The sequence below is a fragment of the Macrobrachium rosenbergii genome, chromosome 1 (assembly GCF_040412425.1).
Source record: "Macrobrachium rosenbergii isolate ZJJX-2024 chromosome 1, ASM4041242v1, whole genome shotgun sequence".
NCBI classification, from domain to species: Eukaryota; Metazoa; Arthropoda; class Malacostraca; order Decapoda; family Palaemonidae; genus Macrobrachium; species Macrobrachium rosenbergii.
The window spans coordinates 35,196,226-35,211,225 of NC_089741.1; the positions used below are offsets into that span (position 1 = coordinate 35,196,226).

At 40.1% G+C, this 15,000-nt stretch overlaps 1 pseudogene; it reads right to left on the minus strand.

Moving 5' to 3' along the window:
* Window positions 1–15,000, minus strand: part of LOC136849140 (protein turtle-like) — a 553,559-nt pseudogene that overhangs the window by 102,514 nt on the left and 436,045 nt on the right.

Below are 15,000 nucleotides of genomic sequence, written 5' to 3' on the forward strand. Positions count from 1 at the left end.
TGAGAGCACATTTGAATTGCTACAACGAAGGTCTGGAGTCGACAGTACACCTCAGTATTGCTGGAATGGAATACAGAATTTAGGCCGAAGGTCCCAAACACTGGGACCTGAAGGAGAGATCATTCAGCTCTGAAATTGAAACTGAGAGTACATTCAGCTCTGAAATGGAAACTGAGAGTACATTCAGCTGAAACTGCACATTCAGCTCTGAAATTGAAACTGAGAGCACATTCAGCTCTGAAATTGAAACTGAGAGCACATTCAGCTCTGAAATTGAAACTGAGAGCACATTCAGCTCTGAAATTGAAACTGAGAGCACATTCAGCTCTGAAATTGAAACTGAGAGCACATTCAGCTCTGAAATTGAAACTGAGAGCAACAGCTCTGAAATTGAAACTGAGAGCACAGCTCTGAAATTGAAACTGAGAGCACATTCAGCTCTGAAATTGAAACTGAGAACATTCGCAATTTACTGAGAGAAACAACTTTGAAAGGAGATTCAGAGAGAATTGAAAAAGAGAATTTGAATAGGCAAACAGTAATGTTAGAGAGCTCTGAAATTGAAAGAGAGCACATTGCAGAAAGAGATTTTGAAACTGGAGCCATTCAGTGATGCCACAGTGCACCTGTGAAACGAGGTGCTCTGAAACGAGCTATCCCCATACAGGTCTCAGCTCTGAAATTGCTCACCTCATTGAAACTGAGAGCACATTCAGTCTGAACAGGTCCAGATGAACAAGCACAGTGACTTGGCAAATCGATAAAGTGAAACAGCGTTCTCAAATCTGGCTTCGTGTCTCAACAGAGGAGCTGATCACTGTCAGTCTTTTCAAAGATGTGACCGAGTCACTGGTCTTGGCGTCTCAAAAGTATTGATGAGAGGAACATCGACATTTTCAAAGGTCAAGCCTCATCTAAAAGGTTGATGAGGGAACAAAATCAAAAACATTTCTAAAGTTGTAAAAACAAAAAACTGCCCTCTGTTGTCCGTTACTTTAAAAAAATGAGAGGGGTACAAACGCCTATAAACTAAAGTGGCAGAGTTTTAAACCTTATGTAAATGGATAAACGTTGCTTTATCTCTTCTCTCTCTCTCTCTCTCTCTCTCTCTGTAGTTCAGTGAAGGCGGGGTTAGGCAACTACCAGCTAAAAGGGATTGGCAGTGGGACTCTTAGGGGCCTGCAGTTACAATGGGATACAGCAAGATACAGCTTCCTCTCTCTCTTCACAGCAGGTTTAGATGCTGTCATTGCTATAGCTGTAACCCTGGCTGGCTGTGCTGATGGTGCATATATATATATGTATGTATGTATGTATGTATGATATATATATATATATATATATATATATATATATATATATATATATATATATATATATATATATATATATATATATATATATATATATATATATATATATATATATATATATATATATATATATATATATATATAGAGCAATGACAGCATCTGAATCTGCTGTGAAGAGAAGGAAGGGGATGCTGTTTTTGCTGTATCCCACTGTAACAGCAGGTTCCTAAGAGTGGCACTGCCAATCCCCTTTCCTGGTAGTGCGGGGTACAGAGAGAGAGAGAGAGAGAGAGAGAGAGAGAGAGAGAGAGAGAGAGAGAAACATGTCCCACAATCTTTCCCAACTTCCATATCAAACGGCGCAATCATTATTCAAGATCATGGCGAGGGGGACATCGGAGAACCTTAACAAAACCAAAGACTATTCCCAATTCCAATGAAGATTCCCGAGAAGAGGGGAACCTCGTTCTCAGGCCAAGAAAAGCCAGCACGGCGCATCATCAGAATCCAAAGCAGACGTGAATATTCGAAAAGAATGCACGCCAATGATTTCCATTCCAGTGCACTCAAGCACACAGGAAAAAGCATTATGCCTTGCATGAACGCCGCCCATTTGCTTGAAAAGAGCAAAGAGCAAGGTCCCTTTAATCATTCTTTTATTCAGCGCGCAAATACACAGCACAATGAAATCTAATCCCGGGCGTTTTTGGGAAAATGGCTCACAGTGATTTTCGTGAGAGGGAAAGGTTATGTTTGTCCGTCCAGGGCCCGCTTTGACATTTACGAGAAATTTTAGCATCGTAACTCCATAAAGGTCAGTTTACCAAGGCTTAGGTTAATCACTGCCAAATATAAACAGACCCTTGAGCATGTTTGGCTCGATCTAACGAAAAGAGATAAACGCATACAACATTCAGCTCCATATATGTCACATACGGCGTTTCCCCTTTACTTTCAAAATACTCTCACGGCTGTTTCTTATCACACACTTGAACTATACACCTATTTCTTTATTCTAAAATGTGTGTTGCCTTCTTGATCGAACCCCAACCACACACTTCCCAAGGCACGCTCAGTAATGTCATACCCTAAGAGCTCTTTATTCCCTTCCCATTACGCACGTTTTCCCTCTCGCCAACAGGGTCATATACCTTACACGCCCTGGCCAGCCACCAGAACTATAACTATACCCATACCAGCATCTCATCTCCTTTAGAAACCCTTCAGCTGCAACTTCAGTTAACTTTTATTGTCACTTTCACTTCAAGCAGACAATGAACAGATAGACCTCCAGCCAGTTTCATCTAATCGTTGCAGTCATCGCCTTCCATCGACTCTGTATTAAAACAAACTAACAAATTGTTTCTCTGACTTTTCTCTATCAAAAGAACACATGCAAAATCCACATCTTCCCAACAATGAAGGCCATCTTGGAGCACATGTTTTCACAGATCAGATTCCCAGGAACTTTCTCTACCTCGCTCTCGCTGTCGGCTAACATTTGCTAGTCAATGCCTCAACTCCGGCCTACTTGCTCACCATTCCACTAAGGTACCAGCGTCTCCTGAGGCCAAGAAATATGGCGTGGGGCTAGCAACCACATCAATAAAGACTGGTTGAAAAACCGGAAGGCTACACTCTTCCAGCACCACGACTACAAAGGGTAAAAATGAGTACGGGGGAAAATTGATATAAATTCACATATATAAAGTCAAGATGTACCCTTAATTCTAAACATGGAGAAGCGCGGCAGCAAAAGAATAAAAATATGAAATTTTAATAGAGAGAAGAGAAGGAAGAGAAGGAGAAAAGAAAGGAGAGGTACAAGAGGAACAGGTAGGTGCGACACCACCAACAACATTTCTGTCGGTGCAAACATACCTGCCGCCACCCTTTCTAATCTAGGCACAATAACAACTAATATTTCCACCGCATTGTCACCCGTTACCTCTTGAGGGAATTCTATTTCGTGCTGTAAATTGGAAGTCTCTCTCTCTCTCTCTCTCTCTCTCTCTCTCTCTCTCTCTCTCTCTCTCTCTCGTATGAATTCATAAGACTTCTGAATACTGAAAATACTGCCAAATATTCGCATACTCTTCTTTCCTCTGAATATTTCAAAGTACGGGAACCGACACAGATCCTAAAGAACAACTGGGCTAATACAATAGGGATGTTTATTGCCAAGAAAGTTACGGGGAAGTTTAACATCAAGACTGAAACCACCTCCTGGCGGTACAAAGCAAGGGAATTTCGCCAAAGACACAGACCTGATACTATAAGATTCGGGCTAAGCAAAAATACATGAAAAAGTAAACAAGCAAAAGAGCTAAGTTAAGGCAAGGCCAAGTTAGTCACCTAAACTTATTAATATGCAGAACATAAGCACTTTACTTGCTTGAATATCTCTCGGCAGGTTCTTGATACAGACTCGTGTAAATGTAACTTTCCAAAGCACTTATATTTTCATCGTAGTATTGCTATTATGATAAAAATTGACTGCTTACATCAGAAACAATTCAAAATGACAGGTGTATAATTTGTTTGGTTATTTCTTTCTTGGTTTAATAAAAGATCCCCTCTTTCTGTATTTCCCTTCAAGGAGAGCGGTTAATCAGCTCAGTGGTCTGGTAAAACTAAGGCACACTTTTTTTCTGTTATTTCTTTCTAATAAACACCATAAAACTCTTTGGAAGCTTCTTGAATTTCAAGCCAATGGTCCCGTTTGTGGGCCTGTTCCATATGAGAAGGGTTCATCTTTTGAATAATAATAATAATAATAATAATAATAATAATAATAATAATAATAATAATAATAATAATAATAATTGTCACGTTTTCTCACCTTTCTCTCTCCTAATCCCTTCCACTTCAACATGGCAACAAGGATTGGTGACAAGTGACCACTTCCAGCAAACCCTCAGCGCCCCCACCCCCCGCCAAAAAAAATTAACTTATCAGGTCCTTCCTTATACTAAGGATCCCCAAATTAAAACTTATTAGGCCCTCCCTTATAATCTGGACCCCAAATACCTTTCCTTATAGTCTGGACCCCCAAAGATACTTTCCTTATAGTCTGGACCCCCAAAGATACTTTCCTTATAGTCTGGACCCCCAAAGATACTTTCCTTATAGTCTGGACCCCCAAAGATACTTTTATAGCCTTATATTCTGGACCCCCAAAGATACTTTCCTTATAGTCTGGACCCCAAAGATACTTTCCTTATATTCTGGACCCCCAAAGATACTTTCTTATAGTCTGGACTTATATTCCCCAAAGATACTTTCCTTATAGTCTGGACCCCCAAAGATACTTTCCTTATAGTCTGGACCCCCAAAGATACTTTCCTTATATTCTGGACCCCCAAAGATACTTTCCTTATAGTCTGGACCCCCAAAGATACTTTCCTTATAGTCTGGGCCCCCAAAGATACTTTCCTTATAGTCTGGACCCCCAAAGATACTTTCCTTACAGTCTGGACCCCCAAAGATACTTTCCTTATATTCTGGACCCCCAAAGATACTTTCCTAAAATTCTGGACCTCCAGAAGAAAACCTATTGGGTCCTTCCTTTTCTTTTGGACCCACAAAGATCCTGTCCTTATATTTTGGACACCTAAAGATACTTTCCTTATATTCTGGACCCCAAAGATACTTTCCTTATATTCTGGACCCCCAAAGATACTTTCCTAAAATTCTGGACCTCCAGAAGAAAACCTATTGGGTCCTTCCTTTTCTTTTGGACCCACAAAGATCCTGTCCTTATATTTTGGACACCTACAGATACTTTCCTTATATTCTGGACCCCAAAGATCCTTTCCTTATATTCTGGACCCCCAGAATAAAACCTATTGGGTCCTTCCTTATATTCTGACCCCAAAGATCCTGTCCTTATATTCTGGATCCCCAGAATAAAACTTATTAGAGCCTTCCTTATATTCTGGACCCACGAAGATCCTTTCCTTATATTTGGACCCCCAAAGATACTCTCCTTATATTCTGGACCCCAAAGATCCTTTTCCTTATATTCTGGACCCCAAAAGATCCTTTCCTTATATTCTGGACCCCCAAAGATCCTTTCCTTATATTCTGGACCTCCAGAATAAAACTTATTAGGGCCTTCCTTATATTCTGGACCCCAAAGATCCTTCCTTACATTCTGGACCCCAGAATAAAACTTATTAGGTCCTTCCTTTCATTCTGGACCCCCAGAGATCACTTCCTTACATTCTGGACCCCCAGAATAAAACCTATTGGGTCCTTCCTTATATTCTGGACCCCCAAAGATCCTGTCCTTACATTCTGGACCCCCAGAATAAAACCTACTGGGCCTTTCCTTACCTTTTGGACCTATCAGTGCTGCAGGATATAAATCTAGGTCAAATTTCCTACCAGAAACAAAACTTTTGACCGCGCAGTCAACTCACCTGAGGAGAGGAGGCCTAGGAGGACTAGCAGCGTGATAATGCCCATGCTGGGAGGAGGAGGAGGAGGAGGAGGTGGAGGAGGAGGTGGTGGTGGAGGTGGGAGTGCAGGCCCATGACCCTCACGCCTGGCCATCCTGACCGCCAATGTTCACCCATAGTACAGCTGTACCTCACCCCGCACCTGTCGACAGAGAGAGAAATTATGAAAATATGAAAATACATAATGTTAAAGGTTGAAATGTGAAGATACATAATACTACTGCAGGTTATATTTAAGGATATGCAACGAATAAGTACGAACTGCAAAGCTGGCTTTCAGGCTAACTGGGACTGAAAAGAAATTTGATAAACAAACTTAAAATTAAAACCAATGAAATGCTGAAATACGCGTCAAGTGCTTCAACTGAGGTATCACAATGTTTGAAGGAAAAACACAGACAAAATTACACCCAAATGTTCTTGCAGGATACTTGACACTATGGGTAACAAAGGAGAACCTAATAAATGCTTTTAAAGGTGGCTAAACTGCAATGGCGCGCATCATCTTAAGAGACCAAAGTGTACACATATAATCAGTGCCCAGGCCATGACCTGGGGGAACCAGGCAGCGGCTGCTAAGAACTTCAGTTAAGACTATGGTTATTGGTATAAGTACTATCAATTTTCATTCTTCCATCGTCAGTTTTCAGTATGTTATCTGATAAAGGAAGGAACCCCTGACTGCCCTTATTACCTGACCCAAACATGAGTGACCTTGACTTATTTTGAGGTGTATAAAATACAACTTGCGCATCATGTATCTGCTTATTAACCGTCTCAGCTTTCTCCTGCTACCGTCTTTTTTTTTTTGGACGGTATAGGTACATGAGCGTTCACTGCACCGTCAAAATGTACACCATCAAAACGGGAGGTACTCGACGAGATAATCGTGTCCCTACTGGGAGGAAACCATTCACAATTCATAGTATAAGATATTCATAATCTAAGATAAGCCTTCAGTATTGCCGTCCAGAGGTCAAGTCTTTAAATAAAGCTGATATTTAGTAAATAAGAAACAGGGCAGAGATTGTATGAAGGGCACTGTCAGTCAAGATCAAGACACTAGCGGATCCAGGGGTGAGGGGCACCTGGGCACGTCCCCCGCATGAAAAATAAAGACAAAATAATAATATTGAAGACTTAGGTAATAATAACATAAATACGAAATATAAAAATGGAAAAAATTTAAAATCTATTATAGAAATAAAATTGAGAAAAAACAATTATATATATACATATATATACACATATATATATCATATACAGTATACATATATATGTATACCTGTAATATGAAAATTGGTGGCCAGCCCCCATAAAATTTTTCTGGATCCGCTAGCGGACCAAGATGATGACAACATGAAATAACTGAGGACCACAGGGAGCTAATGAAGGACAGAAAGGGCAACATAAAACGCAGATGTCAGAGAAGGAAAGAAGCGACTGATTAAGACAGCCAGGATTTAGAATTTAGGCCAAAGGCCAAGCGCTGGGATTTGCGAGGTCGTTCAGGGCTGAAAGGAAATTGAGAGTCAAAGGGTTTGAAAGGTGTCACGGGAGGAAAGCCTTTTGCAGTTGCACTACGAAACACTGTCAAGAGAGGGTTCAGGAAAGTCAGATGAAAGAAAGACTATGAGCGGAGGTACAGTAAAAGGAATGAAAGTGGTTGCAGCTAGGAGGCTCAGGATGGGACGCTGCAAAGAACCTCAAATCAGGAAAGTAAGACGAAAGAAAGAAAGAATATGAACGGAGGTACAGTAAAAGGAATGAAAGTGGATGCAGCTATGGAGCTAAGGAAGGGACGCTGCAAAGAACCTCAAGTAACGCCTACAGTGCACCGCACGAGGTGTACAGACGGCGCTACCCCCCCTACGGGGACGACTGATTAAGACCCTTCTTGGGAGACCAAGAAACGAATAAGGTTCTACTCGGCGTCATTTTTTTTTTTATTCAAGTTCAGAATAACCTCAAGTACTCCTGATGCCTCCTCCTCCTCCTCCTCTTCAGACCATCTTTCACCGGAAATGATTACCAAAGGCATTTGTTGATCCTCTCGACGCCCTTCAGTAAAAGTGAAGGCTGATAGAGCCCGGGGAACTCGCGTCTCGGAAAGGAACACCTCATTAAGCGGTCAAAGATCTTATTTGCCTTTTAAGATTAAAAAACTGCCGTTATTTATTTTATTTCTAATTTGGGGTTCCTGTCAAGAGAATGATTGGGGTTTATTATGTGTGTGTAAGTAATTTCACACTTACAAGTATTCATACATACATTATATACACAAATATATACATACATATTACATACACACATATATATACATTTACATACATACACACATATATATAATGCATAATTATTACTGTTACATATACACACAAATATATGCATACACATTACATATATACACATATACACATAATATATATAACGCATAATCATTACTGTACTATACTTGAAAAGTACTTTTTGCCCAAGTACTAACACAAGCACAAGTACACTGACTTTCAAATTCCGAAGTACAAGTACAGTTACTGAAAATTTTGTACTCAAGTCCAAATACAAGCACTTGTACTCCAGGCTATATATATATATATATATATATATATATATATATATATATATATATATATATATATATATATATATATATATATACTTTTATTCATATCCTTTTTTCTCCAGGTTTATTCCTCTCATTTCATCTTTCGTTATCTACATTCCCGTGCGTGTTATTTCCATTCTCATTATTTTATTTTTTCACCCGAGCCTGGTCTCGGAGAAGAAGAGGAGGAGGAGGAGGAGGAGGAGGAGGAGGAGGAGGAGGAGGAGGAGGAGGAGAGAGAGAGAGGGGGATTATGACGCTGGGGCCGTAAGCTCGTATCTTATGACTCCGCGATCAAGTCTCCCGCCGCCTTCGCCGAATGATTTATGCTTCCACTTTCCGTCCGTCCGTCCGTCCTCTCTCTCTCTCTCTCTCTCTCTCCTCCTACAGGACAAGAAGGAGAGGAAAAGAATAGGACGTCACCACGACACGTGGGTGGGGAGGGGAGAGGAGGGGGAGAGGGGTGGGGAGAGGGGTGGGGGATACGGCCGGCGTTAAATGGGATGATGACTGTTGGGAAATCCGTCATTATTATTTTTTTTCATCTCTTTTTTTTTATCTTATTTTATCTTTATCTTTATCTTTATCTCTCGCGAAGGCTTTGCCTCGGTTGCTTCTTCCCGAATGCGTGTCCGTGTGTCTGTCCGTCACGTATTATTATTATATTTAAATATTCATTTCAGCATGTATCTAGATCTATAAAATGGGGATATGGAATAGACTGGAGAATTTAAGCCGAATGCCAAGCGCTGGGTCCCATGAGGCTATCCAGCGCTGAAACGGAAACTGAGAGTAGAAAGGTCTGAAAGGTTCAACAGGAAGTAAACCTGAAAGCAGTTGCACTATGCAACAAATGTCAGAGGGGTGGAAAATCAGTTGGACGAAAGAGAATATGAACGGAGGTGCAGTAAAGGGAATGAAAGGAGTTGCAGCTAGGGAATTAGGCATGTATGTTTTTAAGAATTACAGTAGATATACGGTAGATGCGCTCCTCTTAGAGTCAAATTCCCTGGAATTAAATCTCAATTAACATCATGCATGAATCTGTCTCAATTGTTAACTTGTATCAGATAACTATTGAAAAAACATGTTCTTACTAATAAAAATGGCGAAATAAAATTTAAATAAAAAAAAAAACAAAAATGCGTAAGTTACTAAGCGCAATGAGTTTCCTGTACAGCCGCTACAGCGTACAATCAAGGCAACCGAAAACATATCTATCTTTCGGTGGTCTCCGTAAAATGCTACATGAGCCGCAGCCAGTGAAGCTTTAACCACAGTCAGGTGGTGGCCTAGCCTATAACGTTGAAAGAAGCACGATTATGGCTACACAACCTTAACTAAAATCAAACTACTGGGGCTAGAGGGCTGCAATTTGGTATGTTTGATGACTGGAGGGTGGATGATCAACATATCAATTTGCAGCCCTCTGGCCTCAGTGGTTTTCAAGATCTGAGGCTGACAGTGAGCAAAGCCGGCACAATAGTTTTCTTCTCAGAAAACTAAAATAATGAAACAACTCGGTAAAGGGCAGAGTTAAATAAATCCTTCCATTTGTTAACCTATGATTGCAAATGGTGAGGACTGTTCATGCTGCTCAATGTTTTCGTTTTGCATTCCCTTCTCTTGGCACCCGGCTTTATACGACAGTCCCTACTTCTCACTAAAAGCTTTTAACTCCAGGCGGTCGAGAATGTTCAAGTGTTCATTTGATAAAACGTTTAATTAATAATTCTAGATTCTAAAGCTTGGAAAAATGCAAACCAGTCTCACTTCCAAACTTTAAGTCCTGCGATTCTCAAAAGTGTAGTCATTCAGTTATCTATTCTGACCTAAAATGGAAAACTGCAGTATCTGGAAATTTTCCAGAAATTGAGATATACCAACTTCTAGGCTCCTGGAAGCACTTAATACACAAGTTTCTGCGGTTTCAGAATGATTCTTCAATACTTTATTTAGGGGATCCCATTTGCAGTGTATCTGCAAAATCAGTAGTAAGGCAAGGGAAGCTGCAGTATCTACCATTTGTCACAGTTTTGTCTTTTTGCAGACTGCGGTCTCGTCCATTTTAGGACAGCAGTATTTTGCAGTATCAGGAGAAATACAAAACTGAAAAATGGCAGATACTGCGAGTTTTCCTTGCCTTACTATTGATTTTGCAGATCTGCAAATGGGATCCTAAATAAAGCATTGAAAGAATCATTATGAAACTGCAGTAACACACGTATTAAGTGTTTCACGTGCCCAATAGTTGGCACATCAATTTCAGCTCTATCGGGCATCCTGTTTTTGAGAAGTGACCTGAGTATATTCTGTTTCTCATGCGAATATGCTTGTTTTTCTCGTTACAATTCTCACAACTGTAGCCATTCAGTTATCGGTATTCTGACTCCCAGCGAGACAGTGGACACCTGCCTTTCACTTTCTATCAGATTGTCTTGTTTTAAGAATCTTTCGTACTGGTGCTACTTAATCTTTTTGAATTCAACTTGGCAAAAGGTTCCATCCCTCAATAAGAAAAAAATCACCTGAATGTATTAAGTTTCTTGGCAGACTACATTTAGTTTCTGACGCGAATATATTTAGTTTCTGACGTGAAATCCCTTACTACAAATACTTCTGTTCCTCCTACTCAATTCTGTAAACGCGATTACGCCACCGTGGCTTTTTCAGCCGGATGGGGACGTGAAGGAGATGATTTGTGGAGTAGAGGAATTTGCATATGAATGGGAAGGCCAAAGAGGGCTCTGTCGCCTGCTGAACAAGTGGAGGCTCTCAGAAGGTCTACTGGAACATCTGAGGAGGGCGACTACTATGCATCTGAGAGGAGGTATTTGTGTATATACAGTAGTTATTATTATTATTGCCATTATTATTATTATTATTATTATGAAAAATCTTATAATGACATGAGTCACTCAAATGGAAAAAATCTACAATGCCAATATATATATATATATATATATATATATATATATATATATATATATATATATATATATATATATATATATATATATATATATATATATATATATATATATATATATATATATATATATATATATATATATATATATATTATATATATAATGAAATCATTGGCCAAAATTCTTACCATTAATATTATTATTATTATTATTATTATTGAGGATAAAATTTTCCACAATAAGTATTTGACAGAGAGTAAAAAAGAAATAAATGCGTTATAATAAATCTAAAATAATAATTAAATCAAATAAAACTTACATGAAATGCTGCAAAAAATAAGAAAAAAACAGGCATAGGAACTTTATTCTCGCTATATTTTTGGCGTAATTCAACCGTAAGAGAGAATCCTGCTGCAATCTCTTGGGCTGATAATGTAAATGACCAAGCGTCTTGCAGAACATTTTCGAAGACTAAAAGGGGGCAATGGGTAACAGTAATGTTTTCGAAGACTATAAGGCAGCAATGAAGTAAGACAGGAACTTCTTCAGAAAATCTTGACACAAGCACAGTAACAGCTCAGCGCTGTCTTGGCAGAGGGATCTTGCAGTGTACTCGTTTTAATTCTCGTTTATTCTTCACACAAAATGATCTCTGTCCCGCCGCAGTCACCTTTCAGGTTAGAATGGAGAAAGAAGTTGGCTGTATTTTCCGAGACTATTGACGCCCTTCTACACCAATACACACAGCCTCCCTTTTCACAGGGACCCAGTCTTATGCTTCTTTTCTTCTTCTTCTTCTTCCTTTCTTTGATTCCCTATTTCAGCTCAGATGCATGGAAATGGAGACAGAGAGCCTATCTCTCCCTCCGTATGACTTGTAAAACCTGTCACTGAAAAGACTCCATTCTGAATGGCCTCGCGCAGATTGGAATATTCATCTGGGGTGGAGTTCTGGTGGAGTTCCACCTCCTAAACCCCGCCCCCCCTCACCCAACCATCCATTTGCCATGTACCTCGTCTTGCCTTCTCCTACAACACCAACAACAAACTACTTTACTACTTTCAGACTCAAAGCTCTTTCTCTCTCTCTCTCTCTCTCTCTCTCTCAGCAGACTCAGACGCCGCCTGGAAGTTCTCCTCGATCAAAGACTCATTTACCGAACTTTCACATCAGACTCCTTCCGGGAAACGTCTGCCAGAGTTCTCCCCTCAAATACAGGGGGCTGAAGATGGGGCGTTTTCTCTACGTCCCATGATGCGAATACTAATACCCCAAGGTTTCTTCTACCTGGACTCTTTTCACGATCTTGTGCAAGAGCGTTTCCATGCAACATGACAGATAATAGATTAACCTAGGAAGGGGGTACAGAATAGGAGAAATGTAGAATTTAGGCCAAAGGCCAGCGCTGGGACTTGAGATGAAGTCATTCAGCGCCGAAAGAAATTGCCATTAAAGGTTTAAAGGTGTAACAGGAGAAAACCTCCAACAGTTGCACTACGAATCAATTGTTAGGGGAGAGGGCTGAGGACAGTAAGATGGAAGAATGAGAACATGAGTGGAGGTACAGTAAAGAGAATGAAAGGGTTTTGCAGCATGAGGGTGCACCGATGGAGATTAACCCCTATGGGGAGAAAGGGGGATGTATACTGATGAAATGTAATGAAGATGAAGTCTCTTGAATAGTATCTCTCTCTCTCCACCAAGTTCCTACCTCCTTGGAAATTCTTTGTCTCCCAAGCCTGACTCATCTCGCTCGTCACGGAAGTGGTAAGCGAACACCGAGGATGAAAATATAAAAAAAGGATAAAAATAACAAAGGATAAAAATAAAAGTGACTCATTTTTCCTTCCCTACTCCTAAGATTTGGGAACTTTCTCCTGCTTCACGTTCCTTGACTTTTGTAACGCCTTTACAGCTGGGTCTGTCCCTCCCTTTCTTCTCCCTTTTTTTCGATCTCTTCCAGACCCTGGGCTAGAAAAAGGGCGTTGGAGTTACCCTATCCCAACGGCCTTTGCTGAATAAAACGACTTATTTCTTAAAACGGCAAACGAGGGACAGAGACCACAAAAATTAGACTTGAGGAGAGAGAGAGAGAGAGAGAGAGAGAGAGAGAGAGAGAGAGAGAGAGAGAGAGAGAGAGAGAGAGAGAGAGAGAGAGTATTCACATGGCCCCAGGTAGAATTCCTCTCACAAATGTCCTTCATAATTTCACAGGATTTCTTTTATGATCACTAATTCAAGATCATCATCATCACGAATCAATTCATCAGGTTGGCTTGACTTGCCAAAGGGCCTGGAAGAAGGAGGGAGGAAGAGGAGGAGGAAGAGGAGGAGGAGGAAGAGGAGGAGGAGGAGGAGGAGGAAGAGAGAGGAGGAGGAGGAGGAGGAGGAGGAGGGGAGGAGGAGGAGGAGGAGGAGGAGGAGGAGGAGAGGAAAAAGAGAGGGTAGGGAGGAGGGGGAGAGAGGGGGAGAGGAGGAGGAAAGAGAGGGAGGAAGGAAGGAGGGAGGAGGAGGAGGGAGGGAGGAGGAGGAGGGGAGGAGGAGGAGGAGGAGAGGGAGGAGGGGAGGAGGGGAGGGGGAGGGGAGGGGAGGGAGAGGAGGGAGAGGGGGGAAGATGCCCTTCCACTCAGCAGCCTCACAGACGGAAGGCCATCAAGCCAGTGATCACCAGAAGCGGGACTCTCTGAAGAACATTCCGAATTTTTTCTTCTCTCAGTACAATTCTCCCTTTTTCAAATTCGTCAGTCTGTCTAACGACTCTCTCCGTCCAAATGACAGTTTTCCTGTCCGTATTAAAGACTGCCTTCTCCCCATTCGGCCGTATGATGACTCTCGACTTTCAGGCAACTACTTTCAGATTTGGTCAACATTTTTGGGCGTTACTTTTCTCTCTGATTCCCTCAATTGCAATTTTCATAAAAACCATGTCTTAAATTTGGTCGCATGATAACTCCGCTTTTTAAGAAGATTGATTTTTACAATTTTTTATAGAAATTTTTTATTTGGTCACGTGATGATAAATTTCCGCTTTTTAAGAAATTGATTTTACAAATTTTATAGAAATTTTTTTATTTGGTCGTGATGATAAATTCCACTTTTAAGAAGATTGATTTTACAATTTTATAGAAATTTTTTATTTGGTCGTATGATAAATTTCCGCTTTTAAGATGATTCCTTTTACAATTTTATAGAGGCTTTTTATTTGGTCACGTGATGATAAATTTCCGCTTTTTAGGATTAATTTTACCATTTACAGAATCTTTTAATTTGGTCACATGATAATTTCCGCGTTTTAAGATGATTAATTTTGACAGTTTTCAAAAATTTTTTAATTTGGTCATGATAAATTTCCGCGTTTTACGATGATTAATTTTGACAGTTTTCAAGAAATTTTTTTTTTTTATTTGGTCGCATGATAAATTTCCGCGTTTTAAGATGATTAATTTTACCACTTCGAAATCTTTTTAATTTGGTCACATGATAAATTTCCGCGTTTTAAGATAGTTACTTATTCATATTTTTAAGGTAATTAATTTAATATTAGGTCATACAATGAGATTTCAACGTCTTAAAAATGATAATTTTGTCAACATTTAAGGCAACAAACCTTCTCATTTGTAACGTGACGATTCTTCAGTCTCTGTTCATTTTTAACTTTTTATGTTTCTTCTAATAATTCCAGCTGTCA